Consider the following 23,380-nt stretch of genomic DNA (forward strand, 5'->3'; position numbering starts at 1 on the left):
CCCTTGATTCTCACACCTAAACCTCTCCTGCCCAGTGTAGGGATCTCCAGCAATTGAATACACTGATGTGCCACAAAGAGTATTTGGCCATTTTTACTTCTCACATCCATTGCCAATGGCCATGTCCATTATGACAAGCCTCCAGGAAGTAGGGGACAGAGGAATATTGGGAAAGAGGAGTCTAGGAAATAGGTTAGTGTCCTATGTCAAAGTCCTGAGGCAGGAGATTGTCAGATGGGCCCAGAGGAGAGCAGAGAGCTGAGAAATTTAGCCCCACTTCCATTTTTGTACTCACCAAAGAGATGCCCTCCAAGGCCAGTGCCAGCACACCCTCAACCTACACAGGAAGTAACTTCAGACAGAAGCAGCTGTGTGTTAGTCAGAGGAAGGCCACAGTGCAGATCTGTGAACAACCCTTGACTACCGGGCAGGGAGCAAGAAGGAGTTGGAGGTCCCCTGTGCCCTGCAGAGGGATGTGGGAAGCAACTGGTAGTGCTGACTGGCAGGATTGTGAGAGGCACTGAATGGCTGAGAGCCAGAAGGATGTCATCCCAAGCCAGAGAGCAAAGAGGAGTCACAGCCAGAACTCAGCAGGAGCCATGGTGTCAGGAGCAGCTGAACAAGGTCAAGCTGGAGGTAGCGCGGACAGTCACAGACCTGGGTTAGAGGTATCACTGACTTCCAGTGACCAAGTGGACAAAAGACATCACTATGGAGACAAGAGGTACCAGGGGACAATCCATGGACCCAGGTTGTCTTGGAGGGGAACAGGGAGAGTAATTAGGAAATCTGAATGTCTGAGACTTTTTTAAAAAGTGGGTTACTTAAAAACACTGTTTAAATGATTAGATTGGGTCGGGCTTCATGAACTGGATTGTAAGTCAGTCTCTCTCTCTCTCTCTCTCTCTCTCTCTCTCTCTCTCTCTCTCTCTCTCTCTCTCTCTTCCTCCCTCTCCCTCTCCCTCTCTCTCCAGATCACACATCTTTGCCCCCTGGGTGTGCTGTAAGTAAGTAGCTCCCCTGCTAAATGCAAAGCATTGAGTAGTTCCTCACATTGAGGCAGGGACCCTGGGAAGCAGAGATGGATACAACTCCACACCTGCTCTCGGGGCACAAACACCTGGGATGGAAAGCAAGCAAGTACAAAACCAATGATAATCTTCCACAGCGAATCCTGTGCCTGTGACCAAGTAGAATGAAATATCATTAAAGCCCAGGGAAGAGGGAAAGTACTCCAGGTTGTGGCAGGACAAGTTTCCACAGGTGTTGGCGTGAGAATGGGATTCAGTTGTTCACATTAACCAAATCTTCATGGGTGCCAATAATAAGTCTGCTTTTGTGCGAGGTCCATGCACCTTGAGGGTATACAGTCCAATGGGGGAGGCAGCACAGAAAAATTCTAGGCAACACCATCCAGTCTTAAAATAGACTGCAGTGGCCATGATGGAAGAATTTACTAAGTTTGGGCCTGTCAATCACAATTCCTAAAGAACATCAAGAAAGCCAAAGTTGAAAGCAATTAGCACCAAAATTTATTGTGTCCCACAGAGTATGAACAGTGCGCCTGCCAGACAAGAGCTCGGCAACCGGGTCAGAGAGATTGTATAACAAGAAACATAAGCCTAGAAGGAGGGAAGGGGATGCCAGGAAGTTGTTAAGAAAGGAGTGCTGTGATACTTCAGAGGACAGGCAGCACCCTTCTAGTGGGCTGGGAGGGTGCTGCCCACTAGAGAGATTTCCTGTTACTGCTTCACAGAGAGGAGAGTGTCAGAGGAGGTAAGGCAAAGTGAGCAAGCCTTAAAAAGTTACTACCCACACTACACACACACACACACACACACACACACACTCTCTCTCTCTCTCTCTCTCTCTCTCTCTCTCTCTCTCTCCAACAGGTAGTGTCTGAGGAAGGGAAGGGACTCAAAAAGGACATATGGGTAAAAACAGCAGCACTTGGTGTGATTTCTGAGTTTCTCTGTCCTACCTGAATCTCAAGAGTAGAGGGCAAATGGAGATAAGGGATTCTCTGTTGTAGTTTCTAACAGTCTATCACTGGGGCAAAGCAATGGGATCATTTCAAAGGAAGAAAGAAAGGATATCAAAGATCCATCAGGGCCTCCTTCTAAAGGACTGCCTGGGCGCCCATGGCCAGACTAGAAATGTCCAGATGCTGGAGAGAGAGTGTTCTTGGCACCTCTGTTGTCCGTGCCCAGGTCTCTGTAGGAGAGAGAAAGTGAGGATGCCGTCTCTTGGGCTCTGGGGAGCATGGTAGGATGGGGGTGGGTTATGGGACCTGCACAGAGAAGGGACAGGACAGGGAAGGTCTGGGAAGGTGCATCACCAAACACCTTCAGTTCATTTCCAGAAAGGAGGATTCCTTATTCTCAGGGCTTCTCTCCGTGTCTGTATGCCCTTACTCGCTCCTTTGATCTACTTAGTAAAGAATTTGTTTTCACCACTGTTGTTTATCAAGAGCAGCTACCTGGACCTGGTGACTCTGCTCTCCAGAATGATTTTTTAGCCCTTTAATCTCTTTCATGGTCTATTGGCCTCCATGGCAGCTGGTCAACAGGCACTAAGAGTGACGGGAGAAAATGAAGGTGGCATCTTGAAGTATAATTTCCTGGGGGGATCATTTTTATAATATAGAAACTCAGACCTGACTTCAGATCCCAATTTGAAGTGGCATAAAAAATGCTGATGACCCTGACCTTGTAGGGTGGGGGTAACACTTTCAGCCAAGTAATCTGAATAATGAAACTACCTTGTGAGGGTTCCATTATTTAATCAGTGCTTTTAAAATTATATTCCTTAGAACACCCAACCCAGGTTAATGGGAATAGTTTTCTGTGTGCATGTTTTGGAAACTCAGGCTAAGCAAAGTTAAGCAGTTCGTTCAGTCTTTGCCTTCTCAGAGCTTCAACACTGATGCACACTAAGATCCAGCAAGATGAGGCAGTCATGGAGAGCATTTCCCTGCTAGATTAGACAAAACCCTATGTTCTCCTTTCTGAAGCCTCAGGATTAAAGGGTTCTACTGCATGGAATTTGAGGGCTGCCTCCTGGCACCGCCACAGGGCTCTACTTCCCTGGATAAGCAGGTGCCCTCATTAAAGTCAAGGATTAGGCAAACTTGAGATGAAAGGACAATTGTAAGTCTGAAAGGACTGTTTTCTCTCCTTTTTAATGCATGGAAAGTATTCTATTACAAGTTAGCATGAAAGGTAAAGAGCAAAAAGAATGTAAGACTCTACATTGAAGGAAGCAAAAGAGTAAACCTGGACACGCAAATCTCCCTGAAACCAGCTTTTCTATTTTACGAACATTTCATTCACTTTAATCTTCTCTCCTTTCCAACATTCTGTCATTACTGCATTATTAAACCTAGGATTCTCGAAGCTAAATGAGAGAAGTAGTCTCAGATGATTGGATGTATTTCACTTTTACCTCTGCAATGATGAAAGACCAGTTTTGAACTCTTCTCCATTTGTTTTCGAATACCACCTTTCTGAACTATTTTTCCTTTTTTCTCTGCTGGCCAATTAACATAATTTAAAAGGACAAATGGGCACACCATTATGATTCACAACTCTCAACTCTACTATTACATATTTGGAATATATTCCCTGAATTCAGCATAGATCCACAACGAAATATCGATTCGTCCACATTCTCATGCTTTCAGTTAGAATCTCTGATCAAGACTACAAACAACCTAATATATATTAATATTTTACTTCTTTCCTTTTTAATAGCTAGAAAACTAATAAATGCTGTTTATGTACCTTAGAACACTGTCAACTACAATGTTGGCATATAATTGTTTTCATGTCTACCTCTCCCAATAGTCACAAAACCTGTAAGATTTCTGAAAGAAAATAGAAATAAATTTGCATAGGTATATATATTTGTGGGGATCAGGTATTTGAGATAAGATGATCTTTTTAAAAAAAAATTTTCTTTTTTGGTACTAGAGATTGAACCCAGGGGCACTTAACTACTGAGCCACATATCCAGCCCTTTTTTTTTAATAAATATATTTTATTTAGAGATACGATCTTGCTGAGTTGCTTAGGGTCTCATTAAGTTGCTGAGGTTGGCTCTGAACTCACAATCCTCCTGCCTCAGCCTCCCCTGTACCAACACACCCAAACAAGATGATCATCTTTAACTAGACATGTTTTCTCCATCCCAAGCAGATTTTAACTGAGGGAAATTATTTATGTTTCTAATATAAAGCAGTAAAGAAGCATTCTTCTCTCTTCCCTGTCTCTCTCAAACATCACTGTTCCTCTTCAGAGGTGCCCTAGCAGAGCACTGCTGCTTCTAGTCCTTACCAAGTACATGGATCATCCCACTTAGAGCAGTCAGTCCTGACTGTGGATAACACAGAGCCGCAAAAGTATCAACTGGTGGTGCAAACCCCAGGAGACCCCAAAAGCCCAGTTGTTAACAGAAGTGTTAAAAAGAAAAAGAAAATCAAAGATTGTATGACATGTGTGATACTAATGTTGAAACCATGAAGGGGAAAAAAGAGACAGAGTGAAAGAAAGAGGGTGTGGGGACAGGGAAGGATGAGGTGATGAAAAATAAAATACATACGCCCTCAGAATGAGCATGTGTGTGTTTCCTCGGTAAGTGCAAGAAAGCCGGTCAATCTATTACCTTTACTCCACTAGATTAAATTAATTCAAAGGTGTCCATCATCACTCTCTCTTCCTAAGGCAGTGGTTCTCAAGTGGGGCAATTTTGTCTTCCATGGGGGATTAGCAAAGTCTGGAGACAGTGCAGCTGTAATGACAGGAGGGTGCTACTGACATCCATTGGTCGAAGTCAGCGAAGCTGTTCAACGTCCTGCAGTGCACATGGCGGTCCCCACACACGCCATGGTTATCTGGCTCAGAATTCCAGTTACACCAAGGAACCTTACTCCAAGGAAAAGTCAAAGTTTACCTGCCTGTTCTCATAGAAGAAAAGCAATGCCATTGACTGCTGCATCAATGTTTTTTTTAAAGCCACAAGAAGTTAAAAAACAGAAGCGGAAGAATTTCTAGCACATCACAGATCACCCTGCACTCACATAATCATTTTATAGGTATACAAATTGATTACACTATATAATACACAAATATCAGCTGCACTGATCACATACACAGTATATTCTCTTATCAACTATTTATTCTTCCTTATTTAGAGTATGCCCTTGTTAAAGTCACTTTTCTAGAAAATAAGACAAAGAACTAGTTAAAAGTCATAAGCTTTCTCTTCCTGGTTCTTTGTTATAATATACAATACTTTACTGGAAGCTGTAAAAGTACTGTCAAAAGATTAGTTTATAGATAGTTTTTGTGTTTACATGTAAATTTTAGCTGACTATTAGTATAAAAGATGAACTATCAATTAATAGAATTATAAATAAAGCATGTAGGTGTTTCCTAGAATGTACTAGGTGTCCCAACATTCTATATAATATTTACGTGAAGGAAAATAAAGTATGGTGATATTTTATATACATCATAGTTTTATATACCATATATATCAATATTAATATATTACAGATGTATCATAACAAAAAATAGTGTTGTCTTTGGAGCACTATCAATACCCTGAGTATCCTAGAAATTTGTGTTTGACTCATTTTCAGCTTCAAATACATAAAAATTAATATGTTCTCAGTTGTTCCATTATTTAATACATTCTTAAGATTCATATTACCAAGGATGGTTCAATATTTTAAAATTGATTAGTATAATATAATAAAGAAACCCTTTTTGATATATGATGAAAAGCAATTTAATAGTTCACTATTATCCCAAATTTAAAAATTCATAAAGGAAGACTGTGAGAACAGTGCAGAGATCACATGGCCCCAACCCTGGAAAATGGAGAGCTGCCTCAAATCCCCCACCTCTGATGACATCTCTCTGCTTAGCCAGTTTCAGTCCAGCCTGGCTAGCTTTTGGCAAGGGGATAGAACTGGATCAGGAGCTGCTGCCACCACCTTATCAAGAACAAGTTCCAGGGCTAGTCTATCATCTAATGCCTGGCCAGGCTAGGCTGGCAACTCAGCAGACTGAAGAGGAACAAATCAGGATGAGTCACAGAGGCCTTATACAACATCCACCTGAAGGACATTATGACCCTGGAAGAAATGGATTTAAAAAAAAAAAAAAAGATCCAGGCGTGTATGATATGTATGATGGACTTGGTTTATGAGGACCCAATTTGATTTCTGTTGTGCATGCATATCTGTCACCTGGACTGTGTAGGTGATGGGAAGATGAGACCCTTCAGATACCCTCCTGCATGAAGCCAGTAACCACGTCACTGTCCTGAGACTTAACTAAGTCAGGGTCTCTTGTCTGACTTCAAGTGAACCATCATTTTGGTGGTTTTGATCTTTTGTCACTAAGTCCAAATAGCCAGGGATGAGGAATTAAGATCATGTACAAACAGTTTCTAAAACTCCTGGACAGTTGCAGAGGTTTGAGGAAAGTATGTGATATTTTGGAAACTTAGAAGGGGAAAGTAGGATGGTATTTTTATACTTTGACCCAGTGTTTTGATTGTTAAATATAATTGATTTAGATCTTGTTATTCCTCCAGTAAATAGCAATTGTGTGAAGTGTTAACAGCATCTGTATAGGTTTAAATTGAATGTATTGAAGATTAGGAAAAAGATAGTGGTTATTTTTCCTAAATGAAATAATTCCCTTCTCTCCACCCAAATTATTTTCTGAAGTTACTGGCATTTGAGTCAAGCTTTTATTAAAAGCTACATTTTATAACACTGGCACAGAAAAAAAGTAGTTTTAAATTTGTTTGCACAGTTTTTTCTTTCCACTGGAAATGGAATTCATCGACTTAGGTCTTTTAAAATAGTGTATTATTATCATTGGAGCTGGTTCTATGCTTGAAAACCAGTGTGTTTATAACCTGTTATAAGTGCTATATTCTGTTTGCAGTCAGAAAATGTGGAATTCAAAATGATCTCCTAGCTCGTAAGCAAACTAAGATGCACTATCCCTTTTCTATTAAAAATGAGTTAATGTGTCAATAAACCAACTCTAGCAAAGTAGATTGAATATTACCCTTTCCAGTGTGTTCTAATTCTTTTGGTTGTTAATATGATGATAATTGAAAGGCAAAGTAACTTTTTCTTTGAAGACATTTCATCTCCTTTATAATTGAGTACTTCACTGACACTATTTCCTCTCTTGGAAACAATTAGGTTCCAACCTCTCAAGAATATTACATCTGACCAGACTGAGAAGAAGTATAAACACAGGCCCCAAACAAGGATTTTAAAAAAGTCAAACCTAGCTTTTCCTTCCACTAAGAAAGGAACTGGGAATAAAATAATGTAAATCTCCACCTTCTAAAGGTAGAAAACCTGGAATTCTATGCAAATATAGAAATCAAACTATCAGAAATGAAATTCTTTTGTCATATACCCAAAAGCAAGATGGTTTTGAGAACTACAGCTCTGACCATCTGGCCTCTTCTGTTAGGAATAATCCCACTCCAGCATTTTCAAATAAAGATATTTTTATTTCTATTTAATTTTCCAAAGAGGAATCCAATCTTCTAAAAGGGATATGATAGATCAGAATAAATCAGCTCACTCACAAGAAATATTCCTGGATAGTGATTTTTTTGTTGTTGCTGAGAATATTCAGTGTATTATGTCAAAGTAGCATAACTCAAAGCAGTGTGAGAAAAGAGAATTTGAAGGTGGCAGCTACATTCACTGACAGGTTTATGTAGGACACACATATCTACAGACCCCACATTTTTATGCCAAGGGGCCAAGATCTCTGATCATCAAAATAATTTACTTCATATATTGCAGTGTACAGAATGGAGGGGAAGACACTTCTTAGAAGGTGAGCAACAGAAAGGCTTTTGCAAAAAGATCCATGCTACTCTGAAGTGTAAGAACCGGAGCACAGAGCCTCGCTGGCCTTCATCAGCTTGACCTTTCCTGTTTGCTTGCAATGGCCTCACACTTTCTACTGGCTTCTTCTCCTCCTTTTCCTCCTCCTCCTCTTGGAGACAGATGTCGGGCATTTCTGCATGCATTCCTGCATTACATAGAATTAGTCTTCACAGACTGATCCCTTGGTATCCTCTGTGTTACAGGGGAAGTAGGAAGAGGCCAACTTGAACTGTTTCCCACAGGGCCACTGGCAATTCCTCCAAGACACGGACAATTCCAGTTAATATCCCCATTGACTTGCATCAACCTGTATTCCTCATAGGATCTTTGGGGTTGTCAGCCACCAACAATGCACTCCTGGGAGTGTCATGGTTTTATGTGATCACAAATATGATGTCATTATGCCCTTCCTGCTGGCAGTAGGCCATCATGAATTTTAAATATTAAGATTTCTGATTTATTCTTCATTTATGCATTTACGATGTGTCAAAATGCATTCTACTGTCACGTATGGCTAATTAGAATAAAAAAAGAAAGAAAAAAAGATTTCTGATTTATTGAGTTTAATTATGCCACTATGCTTATGTAAAAATGAAGGTGGCACTGTGGTGAGAACCGGAAGTGATTTCTCAGTTTCAACAATTTTCATTCTCTTTCTTATGAGCTCTTTCCCTGTTTTCTTGAACCATATCAAAAAGATACTGCATCTCTCATTAGCATAGTGCTGAGGTTATTGAGGTCATAGTTACACATCTCAGTCTCTGCTTCTTGGAAAGGTATCTGTTAAGTCCTGCTAGGTGACTGGCAACAATCAGTAGGGAGAATAAAGGTACACATGCTTTATGTTTTGTATACAAATGCAGAACTTCTATAACTACACAACTTTATAGTTGTGATGACAAAAGCAATTTCTCTTTTAATTTTTCTTGGTGTTCATGCAAGAATATTGTAAATGTCTAAGCTTCTGAAGTGTCAGAAGTAGAGATGGTCTAGTAAAGATGTCGTAGTAATGTTTTATCCATTTACCATGTATTTATTTTTCCTTACGTATACAAAGGTGACTTATTTGTTCAACTCAGTGATATGACAGCTAAAAGCCATTCATTAGCAAAAGGAGAAGAACTCAAATGTTTCTTATTTTATATTGAGTTGAATGGTTGACTTGAATAATTTTCTACATACAAACCACAATTTTTTGAAGATTCTTCATAATTGCCTTATAAAAGAATTTAGTACATCAGTCATACTTAATTTGACATCCAGATATAGTGTCCAAAAGTTGGTTAATTTCCTTATGAGCACCATAACATTGTTAGTGCATCTTGCTTAAGTTTCTAGTTCATTAATTTATATCCACCCAATTATATAAAGCAAAATTGGAAGAAAAAAATAAAAATTTAAAAAATCATAGTGAACTAGTAATTTAATGACTTTTTAAAAATGACAAGTAATACATGTTTCAAAACAATAGGATTTTAAAAAAATATTTATTTTAGTTGTAGGTGTACACAATGACCTTTATGTTATTTTTATGTGGTGCCGAGGACTGAACCCAGAGCCTCACATGTGCTAGGCAAGCGCTTTACCACTGAGCCACAATCCCAGCCCCAATAATAGGATCTGATTTAATAAACAACTACTAAAAATATTCCATTAAAGACTGGTTCATAGCAAAGACATCCTCTAGAAGAGATAGGATGTAGGGGGAAATGGTTAGAAAGTGTAGTTAATGAAATAAGAATGGAGATATAAGACAGAGGTTATATAAAAATTTTATTACTTTTAGTTTGTGGAAAGTTCCAGTAACATTAATAATATTAAGAAAAATAATACATTCAATATAGCAACCAGAATTATATCTAGAAACAAACACAAGCATAAATACTCTGATTCCTGTGAAGAAAACTATGCAATTCTACTCAGGGGTCTAAAATGGAAAAAATAACTTGAAGCTCAGATTCCTGAATGGGAAAGATTATTGTTTTAAAAATGTCACATTTTCCTCAAATTATACATTATGAACTTGTGGTAGAATTTGAGAGTTTATTAAACAATGATTAAGCTTTCAAAAGTAGGAAATTTCAAACAAAAAAAGAATTAAAAAGAAAAACAATTTCTTTTCTTGCCTCACTAGACATAAAATATACAATTTGAAATAAAAACAGTGTAACACTATTGTCAATACAGAAAAAAGCAGTTTGATGCAATGAATAAAATTTACATGAAAAAATACTAAGTCATATAGTAGGACTTGCATATGATAAATTTATGTCATAGCAGTGAAAGTGTAATTAAACAAATAATGTATAACGAACTCATTAAGCAGTTGTAAAAAGAATATGACCTCTGCATTTATCACACCTTTACATCAGAATATTTCCCAAGTGGATCAATTACACAAATGTAAAAACAAATGGACCCGTGTAAATACTCAAAACAGATGTATAGTACATATTTGTATAATTTGGGAGTAACTTAAGGCTTCCCTAAGAAAAGCATCAAAGGAATAGATTAAAACTTATTAGTGCAAGAGATTTAAAATTGTCTAATGAAATTAGAAAAAAATCTACTTTTAATGTGTTATAATAAAAGATGAATTCTAAAAGATTTTTATGTCAATAAAACACTTATGATGGAAAAAAATGCAAAAATATTAATAAAACCAATTCACAAAGAAAGAATTATAAATGTCAAGTAACCCTCAAAAAATTGATGGACTGGGCTGGGGATGTGGCTCAAGCAGTAATGCGCTCGCCTGGCATGCGCATGGCACTGAGTTCGATCCTCAGCACCACATAAAAATAAAATAAAGATGTTGTGTCCACCAAAAACTGAAAAATAAATATTAAAAAATTCTCTCTCTCTCTCTCTCTCTCTCTCTCTCTCTCTCTCTCTTTAAAAAAATTGATGGACTGCCAGGCATGGTGGTACACACCTGTGATCCCAGTGACTCAGAAGGCTAAGGCAGGAGGATTATAAATATGAAGTCAGCTTCAGCAATTCAGTGAGACCCTCAGCAACTTAGCAAGACCTTGTCACAAAATAAAAGATTAAAAGGGCTAGGGATAGAGGTCAGTGGTAAAGTGCTCATGGGTTCAATCCCCAGTACCAAATACACATACACTTTTGTAGTACCTCACAGTGATTAGCAGGAGAATAATGATAATTAAAACCTGCTTAGTCTGTATTTAAGTGTCTGGACACATTGGATTTACACTTTTTTAAAAAGTGGCTCGAGATATGATATCTCTATTCAGGAAAATCTGATAAATCTACAAAACTAACAACTGTCATAGAACCCTAAACTTAAGAGAAATTATCTTTAATTATATAGAGATTTTTCGCCTTCAGTGATTTGCTTGCAAATTATGTGTTATTAGAGCAATGCCTCCAAAATCTGGATTCACTGTTCTCCACAATGAGAAAAGCTAAAGTCTCCCATTGGGATCTATTTGAATCCATTTTCCTAAATGTCTTTCGAATGATTTGAACAATGACAAGCTACTTATGAGTTGATTAAGGAATAATTAAAATTATTAGTCTGCTAAAGTTGTTTCTCTTTGCTTTTTCATTTTATTCTGTGTTTATCTCCAGTGCCGATCAAACCAAAAGTTAAAATGGTTTATCTTCCTAATGCCCAGTTCTATGTCAATCCAGGTTGGATTCAGCTTCCATCTGGGCTGATGTAAAGCTAGAATGACAAGCATTTCCCAAAAGACTACGTGTACAGCCCTCTAGGTTATTGTGCACTCGGAAGGTTGCTCATGAAGCTAAGAAAATCTTCACTCTGTCTGAATTTTCTAATGAGCCCCAATTCACCACTTTACTTATGAAGGTAAAATTTTAAGGAGGAAAACCAAGTGTGCAGGTCAGAAGAAGTTTAAGAGGGAAATGACCACTACCTATCTTCTCTCAATCATATTTATTTCTACAATAGAGGTAATCAAAGAAGAACTGATTATTAAATAAGCATTAATGGTAGCCCTTTGATTAAAGCTGTAAATATAATTTCCGAAACATCCTGTGAGCAGTGGTAAAACATGATTAGATTGTAATAATAAATAAGTTGGACCAAATGTTTTCCTGTCTGAGTTAGGCTGCTATCTTTGGAGAAATATCCCTTAAAGAAACATTTTTACAATCCCAGGCTCCTCACTTTGAAGCTTTGGAAAAGAATGGACTATCATGATAATTTAAATTCTTAGTGATTGCATCATTTAAGGTCCAACTAGAGTAGATCATGCTCAAAGGCTGACAGGCTATCCAATGAATATTAATCCAGGGACTGGTTTAAGAACCCGACCATCTGGTTTGAGCACCATTAACAATTTAATGGGCTACTGATGTACCCCCCTCCAAAAAATCAGATCTTTAGAATTCTGTATTAATCGAATTGTTTTATCATTGATGTCCATATTTCTTTTAAAAAATCTTTTTGTTTTATAGCATATTTGTAAAGAAAGGATATCTCTCAATTCTAGTTACTAGCAGGATATAAATTACAATTTGTTCAAAAGTTTTGAACGTTTGAACATTGTGTATATCTTTACATATTTTTGTTTTCTATGAAAAGATTAATTTTAGCATTTTAAGGCAATTTCTTTGCAGTGTCCCAAAATGCCAGTACTTATAGAAGCTTTTACTTTTACAATATTGCATTTTCTTGAAAAAAAAGCATATTTTCATAAGAAATGGGATGGTTTCATTAAAAGAACACTATTCATTATTTTTATCTTAATTCTAGTTACTGATTACTTTCTTAAGAAACATCAGTGTAGTTTTTGCATTAATTACACATGATAGTGTGCAAGGTTTCTTTGTTCAAAGGAAGAATGAGGTTGTAAAATTTCCTGATAAGCAACAGAAAACAAAACAAAACATTCTGATTTCAGAATTAAGTCATACTTGTTTGATGTTTCCAGAACTTGGTTTAGAGAGATCTTATTGGCTAAGAAAGATCTTATTGTGTTGAACATACGGCAATGATAAGTATGTGTGCCTACCCATTTCATAGGTGATAAAAAAATCTTTCAAATTAATAAGTAATTATTCTATATAAAACATAATTTTAAATTACACGTTTTGTACTTATTCCCAAGTCACTTTCTCACAAACACCCATGTTTAACACCTTTAATCATCTCACTTACTCTTATACAACTCTTCCAGTTTCTTCAGGCTCTTTTGAAGTGTTAATAACATAGGATTTTAATTAGTTCCTCTCTCTCAAATGTCAACTTCTCTTAATAATTTCCAAAGCTTGTTAACTTTTTGCATTACAAGAGAAGCTTACACTGGGACTATGGTCAATATGTGATTCTGTGTCTTCCCTTTGCTTTAATGATTTAGTTGTACAGTGAAATATATTTTCTTAGTTTTGGTCTGAATATAGGAAGTTTAGATCAGAAATTCCAATGTCCAAAGCTAAGGATCCTGCTGAATCCAACAGCATTTACTGGAGTCAAGCCCATAGGAGATACTCTATGAGGTAGAGAGAACAGAATACCAGAATCTTCACATTGGGTGGGGAGATAGGCATCCACTCAGGCAACTAAGAGTGAAAGACAGAAGGTCAGCCCAAGAGTCTAGCATGTGACCTTTGGAGCACAAAGCCGTCCATTATAAAGCCTGGCTTTGAAATTCACTTGCTGGATTACATTGATATCTTTCTTTAAATTTCCATTATTGGGAGAATAAGAGCATCTACTTCTCAGATCTGAAGACGATTATATAAAATAACATATAGCACAGTGCTTTTAAGCCTTCAGTAGATACAATGTATGCATACACCTGTGTACAGACTTTGTGCCAGGTACTCTGATACCTATGTAAATAACTATGGTGCAAGGCAGAATGAAAAAGAAATTAAATGAAGAGCAAGAACAGGTCTTGTGAATAAGCCAACTACTTCCCAATACGTGGAGAGTCTGTGTGAGTGTGCTTCTTAACCCAGAGTCAGAAGTAATTGCAGAATGGTAAATTCTGAGCATACAGTTGAAGTAGATCAATGAGTAAGGAAAGTAGCATCCATCCAAGACACAGTCTACAAACTTGTGGATGATTCTTTCTTCCCCAAACATAGAGGCCTCCATAGATAGGGTTGACTGCAACTCAACTTATTCTATACAGAGGCCAGTGCTGAGAAAAAATCAGTAGGCATCAACAGGTTTTTCATAAATTAGAACCTGTAAAATTTTACGGGAAGCAGGTGTTTGCATCCAGTCTATGGAACACGGGCCTAATGAAAAGGGTTCTATGAACTGCTGTGGGGTTGTTCTGCATATAAATGATGATGGGAATGTAATCACATGCCCCCACAAACTAGACTATGATAAGTCTCCTGTTGCTAGGATAATGCCACTTACACATTTATTTATAATTTTATATTCCTCCCTTTGATTTCATTCTTCATTGAAAGTTAATGTATTGCAGCTCATTGTCAGGCAATTTATTTTAGGTATGAAAAGTAATCTAACAAAAAAAAAATAATAAAGTCTGTGAATGTGACAAATATCCCAAAGATATATGCAGATTTATTTATACATAGCTGGAAAATGTCTCTCTCCTATGCAGGCATTCATAAAGTGAGCTAGCTTCTCTGTGCAGAAGTTTTTTTGGAAATGTACTTGCACGAAGTCATTTACTTTCAATGTCAGAAATCACCTGGGAACAGGTGAAATTACTTGTACAAATCAAGAAGTATTTATATGGCCCCGAATAACTGAAAATAAAGCCTTGCAGAAGAAATGGATAAGCATGCTAGAAAAAGCAGGACGAGGAGGGAGAAATATGCAAAATGCTAATGATCTGAAAAGATACAGAGAAATGCTATTGGCCAGAGACTGTGTCTTCCAGACGCTGATGCTGTTAGTTATACATTTTTAGTTTATAAACTGAATTAATTAATTAATTAATTAATCCAAAAGTGGGTCCATTTTTCCCATTTTATTGATTTTATCAACTGTTACAATGTTTTATGGATGCAGCCCAAATAATATAATCATGTGAAAATACTATTTGATACGTAACAGTGGACTGAAATACTATGGCCATTACACATCAGTAAAAATATACAGCTTACATCAGACTTCTTCCAAACATTACTGTGATGGTCTGTTTGATGTGTCAGCTTGGCGAGGCTACAGTCCCCACTGATTCAACAAACGCTAATCTGGGTATCCATATGAAGTTGTTTTAGATGTGATTAAAGTTCATAATCAGCTGACTTTAAATAAAGATGTCTGTTCTAGACAGTCTGGGTGGACCACTTGAAAGATCTTGAAAGCAAAACTGAGGCTTCCCTGAAAAATTCTGCATATGGACAGCAGTTTCAACCATGCCTGAGAGTTACAGAGTATCCTTCCTGATGGCCTCTCCTGCAAATTTCAGAATTGGCTCTCAAGACCCCACAACTGAGTATGACTGGTTTTTTTCAACTACTCTATTAATGCATATCCTACTAGCTCTGCTTCTCTAGCTGAACCCTGACATAATTATTCTTGCAATTTGACATGACAAAACACTGTGGTTACTATGGTTAGTTTATCAGCTTCTACTCAATGAACATACAGAGTTTAGAAGCAATTCAAAACTTAGCACCAGCTAGGACTTCCTGCCACTATTTGAATGAAAAATAATTTTTTTAAATGATGAGAAACCTTGTGGCTGGGGATAGAGTTTAGTGGTAAAGTGCTTGCCTCACACACACAAGGCTCTGGGTTCAATCCCCAGCACTATAAAAAATAAAATAAAATAAAAAAAGATACAGATGTGTGGATCTATTTTTTTTAAGAAAGAGAGAGAGAATTTTTTAATATTTATTTTTTAGTTTTTGGTGGACACATCATCTTTATTTTATTTGCATGTGGTGCTGAGGATTGAACCCAGTGCCCTGCGCATGCCAGGTGAGCCTGCTACTGCTTGAGCCACATTCCCAGCCCAGATGTGTGGATCTTTAATAAAGACTCTGAACTCTTGCTCATCTTTATCCCACCTTGTCAGTACTCAACAAATGTCTTAAAAATGAGTAAATGAATGAGGGGATGAATGAATGTGTTGGTTTGGTTGCCAGATTTCTGTTGTACTTTATCTTTCAGATTCATCACTGCAATGTTTGGTGTGCAAAACTTAGAAACAACACCATCTAATAACTGATAGACTTTAATGCTTCAGAAGTATCATGTGAATTTCTAATTTTAAAGATAGTAATTTGTACCCTCAAATTTTATAATTCTCTCACCCAGAATTCCATTGGAGTAACCGCTGAAATATAAAAATATGGTTATCACCATGAGAAATGAGAAAATAAACCAGGCCAAGATAACTTCTTCCATGTGTGGCCTAAGTCCTTGCAGCTGGTTACTGAAGAATCAGCATCTAGTTATAACTAGGTAAGTAGATGGTCTGGGCCATGATGGCTATCTGTACACACTGCTGGCCAGTGATCTCGATCACTGTAAGAGAACAACATGGCTCCCTGGATGTCCTCTAACATCACAAACAGGTCATAGAACTCTAATGAGACTCCATGCCCTCACTAAGGAAATAACTCTTATTACATCTTTGACCTCAAATGCCTGAATCCTCTCTAGTTTCATATCTCAGTTCTTCCTTTACTCCACTGGAATTGGTAACCAGGATCCAGATGTGTGCACTGTTTCACATAAAGCCAAGGGAACATTGACTTCTACAGGTTCATTAACACGAAAGAGGGAACTTGACAAGGAAGAAGAAGTAAATGAAAACTCCATTCTTCCTCCCTGTTGAAGGGGAATATATATACTTTCATTTTGTCCTTCCAGACTTTATAAAATGGGTCATATCAATTATCCATCTAATACCCATTAGCAGATGATGTTATGATGTATCAATATTTTAACTTTTCATTGTCATTTAATTTTTTGACTGAAAAATAATATTGGTACATATATATGAGGTAAAATGTGATGTTTTGAATCATGTATATGATGGGTAGTGGTAAACTCAGGGTACTGAGCCTATCCATCACCTTTAACATTTATCAATTCTTTATGGTGAGTACATTCAAATTCCTCTCTGGTACTTTGAGATATATAATACATTCTTGTTAATTATATTCACCCTTCTCTGCCACAGAATTTCAGAACTTATTCCTGCTACTTTTAATAAAAGTTAAACCCATTGGTTCCAGGGAGTAAAAAGTTATTGTCAGAGGTAGAAATGAATGCCAGCAGGCCAAAAGATTATATATATATATATATATATATATATATATATATACACACACACACACACACATATACACATATATATATATGTCACCACAATCAGTAAGGAGGATTAAAATCAATAAAACACCTTAATTCTGAAATAAAAGATGAGAAAAGAATAATTCTACCTCAAATCAAGTTAATCTTATGATCTCACAGTCTTATTGCTGTGCAGTTATTACCATAAGTATTCAGAGTATTTGGACTTAATACATGAATGACTTTTCATTTGGACAAAACCACATAATTTTGAAGTGAAATTTACTTTGGAAGAGAAAGTACTGTTTTCATATCATGGTTCATTAAAACACAGATAATTTAAAAAATTGTTTTGGCCTGTGGGAGAGGGAGTTGGTTCCCTGTCAAATAGCAGGATGCATGTCAGAGGGCTGTTTCTAAGGACAAGAGCTAGTTGGCTAAAAATCATATGAAAAATTAAGTTATTTCTCACCCCCAAATGTGTTTAATAGGTTATAACTAAAAAAAAAATGTTTCACAGATCAGTCCTGTCAAACAAAATCATGGTGAGCCATTGTTTGGGACCAAGTTCCTGTATTAGGCCCCAGTGAACTAGAACAAAATGAAGTCACTCATGCTAAATGCCACATCATCAAACTGGAACTTTAAGAAAGCAGATAGATCCCCAAACAGATTCTAATCCACCTGAATCAGAGTAATAAGAAAGTTCCCTCTGCTTTAACCTTTACTTAACAGTAACCTGAAGTCATCTCATGTTAACTGATAATTTTTCTGTTGTTCTGTTTTGTTGTTCCCACATTACAAAGCTCACTATTCTGCTGTTATCCAGTGGACACTCTCTTTTTATTTTGTAGAATGTAAGCTGTGTTACTGTGGCCAAAATACCTGGCAAGAACAATTTAGAGAAAGAAAAGTTTATTTTGGCTCATGGTTTCAGAGGTTCAGTTCATGGTCAGTTGACTTTCACCGCTTCTGGCCTGAAATGAGGCAGAACATCATGGCTGAAGGGCATGGAGGAGAAAGTTGCTCACTGCATGGCAGCCAGGACACAGAGAAAGAATGCAAGGAGCCAGGAACAAAATATAAATCCCAAAGGCACACCTCTAGTAACCTACTTCCTCTAGCCATGCCTTACCTGACGACAGCTAATCACACAGTACAGTAGTCCTCTCAAATTATTAATCCACCCAGTGGATTAATCCACCAATTAGGTACAGCTCTCATAATCTAATCATTTTACTTCTGAACATTCCTGAACATTCCTAGAGTGATAGGAGCTTTGGGGAGATTCCTCATATCCAAAACACAATAAAAGTTTATTCTCCAATCTACAAAAATCTTATAGAATTTACAGAATGAAATATAGAATGAAGTTATTTTGTAAATAAAATTGATAAAATAGAATTTTATTCTATTTCATGAACATGAATCACAAACAAAAGCAGTTAGATTGACAACTAAATTTGTTGTAACTTTGTCTTTTGACCATGAAGGTTGTATAGCCCTCATTCAATAATCCAAAATAAAAAAGGCTTCAAAATTCAAAACTTTTTGAGCACCAACATGATGTCACAGTAGACAATGCCATACCATGAAAGTGTTTCAGATGCAAGGTTATAAAAAATATTAATAAAGTTACTTTCAGGCTACACCTATAAAGTATATATGAAGCACAAATGGATTTTGTATTTGGACTTGGGTCCCATTCCCATGTTTGCTCATTATGTATATGTGAACATTTCAAAAATATTTCAAAATCCATTGGAGAAAAAATAGCCTCTTCAACAAATGATGCTGGGGAAATCTAGAAATCTATATGTAGCAGAATGAAATTTAACCCCTGTTTATTACCCTGCACAAAAATCAACTCTAAGTGGATCAAAGACCTAGGCATTAGACCAGAAACCCTGCACCTACTAGAACCAGTAGGCCCAACACTTCAACATATTAGCATGGTAAGTGACTTCTAAACAAGATTCCTTAAACACAAGAAGTAAAATCAGAAATTATTTATTAAATGAGATGGCATCAAACTAAAAAGCTTCTTCACAGCAAAGGAAACAGTCAAGAATGTGAAGAGAAAACCTACAGAATGGGTGAAAATCTTTGCCACCTGCACCTTAGATAGGATGTTAATTTCCAGGATATACAAAGAACGCAAAAAGCTTAACACCAAAAAAACCAAATAACTCAATCAATAAGTGGGCAAAGGAACTAAACCAGCCCTTTTCAAAAGAAGAAATCCTATCAACAAATATATGAAAACAAATGTTCAACATCTCTATCAATTAGATAAATGCAAATTAAAACTACACTCCAGTCAGAATGGCAATTATCAAGAATACAAATAACAACAAATGTTGATGAGGATGTGGGGAAAAAGAAATGCTCATACATGCTGGTGGAACTGCAAATTTAGTGCAACCCTTCTGGAAAGCAGTATGGCGATTCCTCAAAAAACTAGGAATAGAACTACCATTTGACCCAATTGTCCTACTCCTCAGTATATATCCAAAGGATTTAAAATCAGCAAACTACAGTGACACAGCTATATCAATATTCACAGCAACACAATTCACAATAGCTAAGCTATGGAACCAACCTAGATGCTCATCAACTGATGAATGCATAAAGAAAATTATGGTATACATACACAATGGAGTATTACTCAGCCATAAAGAAGAATGACTTTATGACATTTGCCAGTAAAGGGATGGATCTGGAGAATATCATGCCAATCCCCCCAAAAACCAAAAAGCTGAATGTTTTTGCTGATATGTGGAAGCTAAACCACAATAAAGGGGGCAGGGGAAGGGTAAGAAGAGAAGTTCAGTAGATTAGACAAAGGGAAACAAAAGGGAGGGGGGATATGAATTTCAAAGAGTAGAATAAATGAATCAGTTTTCCTATGTACACATGAAATACCTAAGCGAACCCACCATTGTGCCCACCCACAAGAATGGGGTCCTAATTAGATAAGATATATCATATGTTTATATAATTTTATCAAAGTGGATTCCACTGTCATGCATAATTGAAAAGAACCAATCAATAAAATTTTATAAATTGACAAAGTCTGGAAGTGTGTCTAGAAATCAAAATCCATCATAATGCCATTAAAAGAATGAGGATCAAAAAAATAATTACTACTATGTTGAGGAAAATAATAATTCATTAAAAATAAATGTCATTTATTATTTTTAAAAATCCAACCAAATTCAAAATCTGAAATACTTCTGGTCCCAAGCAATTTGGATAAGGGATACTCAGCCTATATTCAACTGCTGGCACATGTACTTGGACTCAGTCCTTATCTTTTTGCACCCAGATGTCTGGATAGGACACATGTTTCACATCTCAACCTATAGTTGTGGTGGCCAGAAGATCCCAAGGATCAGGGACTGAGATGTCTTCCCAACTCTGTTAAATTGCCATGTCAGTCTGGGGACACCAGAATCCATCTCAGCTTTCTCCCTTGAGAAGGAGTAATTGTAAGTAATTACAAGTAATTATCATCAAAAAGGGAAAATGTACACATTTGCAGCTATACTATGTCTCACATTATTTACAGTTTGAAAGTGCTGAGTCTGTTTTCACTTTAGTTCACTGTATGATACATAGTCAATCATCTAGATTTTCAATAAAATTTTTTCAATGAAATTTCAACACGGCTAAAAAGAAAAGCAATCCCCAGGGTACTAGTGAATGCTTTGCCACAGTTGTGTCTGAATCCATTTTATTAGGGAGTGAACTAAGAAAAATGCCATAAACAATCAATTGTGGCCAATTTGGATCATATGTCAGGAAGGAGGTCTACAGCAACATTCAACATTGGGCCAGAAAGACAAGGCACAAACCTGCAGTGAAAGGTAACGAACTACACAGCAAAGTGAAACCAGAGATATCTATGGTGAACATGGAAACAGCAAACAAGAGACATCTTGGTATGAGGGGCAACTGGAGGGTTGATTTGAGGTTTAAAGGCAAGTCAAGTGATCAACTCTGGGATCTGTGTTTTGGGACCTGGACGAGAGCATAGTGCAGGCATACTCTTCTAAGAACCAAGGCAAGCTGGTATCCACCCTTTCAGAGATCCTCAATCTTAGCCTCATAAAAGCAGGTCAGCTATGGATATAGAGCAGCATTTGTGTGTGGGTTTGCCATGTCTGTTCTTGAGCACAAAGAACAAAGCTTTTTGGAGAGAACCTACACAGTCCACTTCATAAATCTCTCTTCAGCTGGCTACCTTCCACCCACATCTCAGGGTTGTATGCCAGTTAAATCCATAGCAGTTATATTTTTAAACCAGTAATAATCCTTATTCTGCTCACTGACACTCCATACAGTTAGTCTGGTTTAGGTCCAAGGAAAGGAAGGAAGGAAGGAAAGAAGGAAGGAAAGAAGGAAAATCTATACTAGCTAAAATAAATTCACATAAACATAACTCAGACTGGCTCAAAGATCACTCACATGATTTTGAATTTCAATATGATTACAATTTCAATATGACTTACAGGTCAGATTCAAAGTTAGACCTACACCAAATATGAATGAACTACACATACATTTCAAAAACAACTGAAAAAGAAGTAAAAGGTCAAGATCTTAATTAAAACACAGTTTACTTTAGAGAAGGCAGAGATTATCATAGAAAATCCCTATCCTAACAAGACAAATATAATAGTTTGGATAACATGTGTAAAAGCAAACACAGGCTGGAAGGAGATTTTTATGCCAAGGAGTAAAGGGACGAATTTAGCAATTCTACATCCAACTTTATCCATCTACACTTAAATTTCAACATACCTTGTTTTTCTATTAGTTTATTAAAGGATACTTAAAATATAATAATATGAAGAATCAAGTGAAAGTAAATATGAGTGCTAAGATAATACCTCTCATTTTATTGTAGTCAACTTACTCTAAATATGTTATTTAAGCAAGGCCAGGAGGACTGGTCAAGTTGACTCCTCTTTTCCTATTATCAATACCCTTTCAATCATCACAAAGGCTGAATAACAAGCTACCAAATACATAAATAAGACACTGGCACAAGGACAACTTTGGTAAGATACTTATGACCTATAGACAAATACAACTTATGGTTATCTTGAGTTTTTTTTTTTAATGTTGCCCCTAGCATTTATAATAGGAAAAATGCTATCCAGTTGGGAAGTAGAAGACTCTAGTTTAGTTATGAAAGAGATCACTATCCTCTAAAGCTATGAAAGAGTTAAATAAATCCACAATTGGGGGGAACTAAGCAACTCAGTGAGACCCTGTCTCTAATTAAAATACAAAATAGGGCTGATGTGGCTCAGTGGTTGAGTGCCCCTGAGTTCAATCCCTGGTAACTAACATACTTACATACATACATATATACCTACCTACATACGTACCTACATACGTACATACATACATAAAACAAATCCATCATCACTGAAGATAATGTGGTAAGAGTATCTGTTTGCCCTCTCACTATATATCTCCAGTTCACTTAGCTGTAGCTTCTCAGTCTCACCAAAATAAGATCTCTGAAAGTGGTGGCCATTGCTGACATTAGAGCAGGCACACTGTGATGTTCATTCACTCATCACTTATTCCACCATCCTTCTGGAACCAACCCAATTGTTACCTAGAATGGAGGGTAAGGTGACACAAGTATCAATAAAAAGTTATACTTACTGCTGTATAGACTCTGATCTATGGGCTCGAAGCCTATGTCCTTTAAAAATATACTTTCTCACACAATGAGGATTCGGACTTTAAAGTCCAACCTCAGCCACAAAAATCCAACTGAAATCCTCAACAGCCCCAGACCCAGGCTTGGCCTTGGTTTTCAGTGTTTCGGACATTCAAGATTCAGCTTCTAAGATACAATCCTTCCAAATGGGTCTTGGTCAGGTATTTTCTATATGTTCCTAAAAATTCCTTCCTGTCCAGAAGGCCTGCTGCCTGCCACAAATTAGCTCACCATGAAAATCTACCCCACTTCTAGTTTTAATGTGGATGAAATTGGCCTAGACCAATGATACTTAAAAATTTTCTAGATTAAGGCTTGATTTCTATATGTATACGGGGTAAAAATGGGAGTTCATAATCTGTTTGAATCAAATGTATGAAATATGATATGTCAAGAGCTTTGTAATGTTTTGAACAACTAATAATAAAAAAAAAAGAAAAAAAACAACTCAAAAAAAAAAAAAAAAAAAGAA

The 23,380-nt window shown here is 36.9% G+C and overlaps 1 protein-coding gene and 1 pseudogene across 15 annotated transcripts in view; one reads left to right on the forward strand and one right to left on the reverse strand.

Annotated features, from left to right (window-relative positions):
- Pde1c (phosphodiesterase 1C) overlaps positions 1–23,380 on the reverse strand; it is a 606,321-nt gene that overhangs the window by 137,141 nt on the left and 445,800 nt on the right. The gene's annotated exons all lie outside the window — the stretch shown is intronic.
- Positions 909–9,240, forward strand: LOC125611517 (annotated as a pseudogene).

The sequence above is a fragment of the Marmota marmota genome, unplaced genomic scaffold (assembly GCF_001458135.2).
Source record: "Marmota marmota marmota unplaced genomic scaffold, marMar, whole genome shotgun sequence".
Lineage (NCBI taxonomy): Eukaryota > Metazoa > Chordata > Mammalia > Rodentia > Sciuridae > Marmota > Marmota marmota.